Source organism: Triticum aestivum, chromosome 2D, assembly GCF_018294505.1.
Source record: "Triticum aestivum cultivar Chinese Spring chromosome 2D, IWGSC CS RefSeq v2.1, whole genome shotgun sequence".
In the NCBI taxonomy this organism is placed as follows: Eukaryota; Viridiplantae; Streptophyta; class Magnoliopsida; order Poales; family Poaceae; genus Triticum; species Triticum aestivum.
This window is the reverse complement of record NC_057799.1, coordinates 106,623,122-106,626,667: the sequence shown is the minus strand read 5'-3', so window position 1 is coordinate 106,626,667 and position 3,546 is coordinate 106,623,122. Positions and strand designations below refer to the sequence as shown.

At 55.2% G+C, this 3,546-nt stretch overlaps 1 protein-coding gene across 2 annotated transcripts in view; it reads right to left on the bottom strand.

Moving 5' to 3' along the window:
- LOC123051970 (zingipain-2) overlaps positions 1-3,546 on the bottom strand; it is a 15,737-nt gene that overhangs the window by 7,820 nt on the left and 4,371 nt on the right. The gene's annotated exons all lie outside the window — the stretch shown is intronic.

Here is a 3,546-nt window from a genome sequence, read left to right as displayed (position 1 = left end):
ACACACACGCACACACTCAAAGCCGTCAGAAATGTGGGTCAACATGGTGAACTCGTGCGATGATGCAGACTTAAGACCTGTTCTATGACTCCACTACCTTCACCATTGGGAATGGTGTGCGAGCCCCCTTTTGGAATCCCATTGGTTGCATGGTAAGAAGTCCAAAGAGATTGTGCCCCTCATTTTAGCGGACTCTTCAAAGAAGAATTGGAAGGTTAGAGAAGCTTTGCCTGATGAGGCTTGGGTCTAAGATAAAAATCCCTACCCAAGTATCAATGGCACACATCCTAAAGTTCATCTCCTTTTGGATGCAGCTCCACAATATCAATCTTGAGGAGGGCATCGAGGATCACACTATTTGGAAATTCATTACTAGTGGCCACTATACAGCGGCATCTGCTTACATGACGCAATTCTTGGGAGGTGGGGAAGGGCGTGAGTGCCATGATGAATTTTTTTTTCTTTACTTGGTTGGCTAGGAAAAATATGATTTGGACCATGGATAGACTGGACAGACATGGTTGGACAAATTGTGGCTTATGTCCCTTGTGTAAAAGAGAACAAGTCATCGACTCACCTTTTCTACAAGTGTTGGTTCACTAAGGCTTTGGGAATTGGCCAAGGGGTTGTGTCACAAGTTTTGACATTGCCTCTTGGAATGTGGAGCTTTCCATCAAGGAGTGGTGGATCAACATGTATGAAAAAATATTCCAAATTGAAGATCAATGTGCTAATAAGTTGGACAATTTTGAATGGAAGAAATGCCGCAAGTCGACAACCAAAAGTACGCGCCGCCAACCATCCTCCTAGATGCCATCAAGGAGGCACTCGTTGGGCTTTGCCCGAGCCAAATGCTGAAGGCCAAATCATACCGAGAGAGTAATGACCTTGTTATAATCGTTTTGCCCCATGTGACAAGAAGAAACCCTTCCACTTGGCCCCCGCGTCGCCCAGGGTGGCTACTCAAGCGACGTCGAGTCCTCCCGGCCAAACCTTACCCTTCCTCGCCCCTTCCCAACCTTGCTGCCACCGACAAGCATCACTGGGGCAAAGAAATCGTGCAATGCTAAGCGGCGGGGAGGCATCCCTCTCACAAGGGCTACTATCTCTCATTGGGAACTCATGACCCGTGGCGCCGCCGCCGATTGGGTCGATCTGCGCCACCTCGTCATCTGCGGGTGCTCCACCGCCCGGGCCATTGCTGTCGTGGACAAGGGGTATATGTGGTTGGCTTGTTCCTAGGGGATCCTTGGCCACTCCTTAGCTTGGGTTCCATCCAAATGCGTTAGGATTGGGCGTGGGGTGCCGCCAGCGGGGGGTAGGGGCATTGGTTGGATTATGAGGCGGGTGAGTCGTTGGGGTTGTGCCTAGGATGTGGAAGTCTCCCTCGCTTGTTGGCCTTCTAGTGGTGCTTCGGGAGCGGGTGGCCGCGACGTGAGAAAGGCAGTTGCCTCTCTTCCACGCTCGAGTGGACTCCCTGGTCAGCAAGGAGCCGTCTTATGATAGTTGTCGATGAGAGTACTGTTGGTGTAGGGCACAGATTTGTGAATGCCGAAGAGGCGGCCCTGGGTGGCAGTTTGTTTGGTTGGCTCTTCAATGAGCTTCATGATGGTTGTGGTGGCAGTGTTCCTCGGTCGTGTGGGAGGAGCGAGGCGGCGGGAATCCAGATGTTGGTGCTGCTTTGACGGTGCCAGCGGTCATGGTGACCATGGTACCTCAGGGTGACAGGAGTGAGGCTTTGGGCGAAAGCTTCATGTTCCCACAACGGCAATGCCTACAGGTGTCGTGTCCCTCTTAGGGGCGTGGTTGAGGACTTGTGGTTCTCTCCCAGCACTAGGGCTCCAGGTGAAAACCCTTGATCGTAGCTTCGGTCTTGACTGCGACGGTGCTTACCGTCATCACCCACTTGGGGCGTCATCATGGAGCTAAGATTCCCTCTGGTCACGTCTCCTCGGCATGAGCGAACAAACTCAAATTCCAACTCGAAGCTCCTTCGGCACTGGAGTGGGGCAGTCCTGGCGGCTTCCTATCTTCTACACATGGCATCGTCGTCACCGCTCTCAGCCCTCATAGTCTGCAAGCAAGATCGATGATCCCTGGCTCAGAGCGAGAGGGCGGGAGGGCCTCTTCCGTGACTTCTATGCGTGCATGTGTGGGCGTGTGTTGCATCGGTGTCCGATGGTCTCTCAAGGAGGTGTGGTTTCACTTCTAGTTAGTTGCCTTGGGGTGCTTGTTGGTGGGGTGTGGGTACTCCTATAATCTTGTTTTTTTAGACGAGGCAAACGACTTGCCATTTTCATTGATTAAGAAGAAGAGAATTGCCCGGTTAATTGGCGGAAAACCAGGGTAAAACGGATACAAGCCAACCCATATGACATGGGCATCACCGGCCAACCTGGCCACCGACATGGAACCCGAAACTACAAAAAAGAAAGACGTCCGCCGAGGAGCACAAGCGTCATCATCATCACCGGTTGCCTCGAACGGGCGACTCCGACTTCACCATAGAGCTCCATCATCGAATTCATTCCGCAAACAGTCGCAGAAGCAACGACGGCACATGCCAAGCAGATGGCCACACGCAGAAGCAACCGACAACTCTGACTTTGACGACGAGCATCACAAGGAAAATATGCAGGACTTGCGCCGATCGTGCCCTCCGCAAACGACCATCGAGTGCCTGTCATCCTCACCACCTAGACTCGCTCCACCGCAGCTCCGACTTCAAAACAACCAATGGAAGGGCACCTCAAACACACCTGGAAGAACCGACTACCAAAGTCCACGCCGCGACCCGAGCTCCTCTCGATGCCATCATCGTTGCCAAAACAGAAACCAGCGCCTCACCTCAGCAAACCACGTGGCGAAGATGCCGCCATCCACCGGTTTCCCAGTCGTAGTTGTCTCCAAGACGATGCCCCCAAGGAGGAGAAAGACGCGAAGACGCCTCCATCGCCCGATCTAGTAGATCTGATGTTTCCCTCCGAAGCCAAAGCCATGGAGAGGAGGAGCACACCTCCAAGACGACTCTTCCAAGAAAGGTTACGGCACCCGCGGGCATCACCGTCGCCGGCTCCAATGAAGATTGGAACAAGGATTTCTCCCGGAGTTGCGTCGACCGCCTACTGCCACCGACCGCCACCCACCAACAACCATCCCAGCTGAGGTAGACCTCACTCTGGCCGCGGGATCCCATGATCCACCGCGCCCAGACAGGCACCGCCCCCCTGGCCGTAGCCGCCAACCACCGTCGCAGCATCGTCGCGACCACCACCACCGCAACAACCATTGCTGCATCGCGGGAACTGCAACCAAAACGGAGCACAGCGCGCCAGATCCAGATCGAGCCGCTCGAGCTAAGCAGCTGAGCAGGAGCAGGCCCTCCACCCGCAGCACACCTCGCACCCCGGGGGCATCGCCCGCCACGCCCAGCCAGTCGCCGCGCCCGGCGCGCACCATCCATAGCCGCGCCGGCCGTCGGTCCACGCCCCATGCACGCATCCGGAGTCACCGCGAGCGCGCCGGCCGTCGGAGCACGCCGTCCAC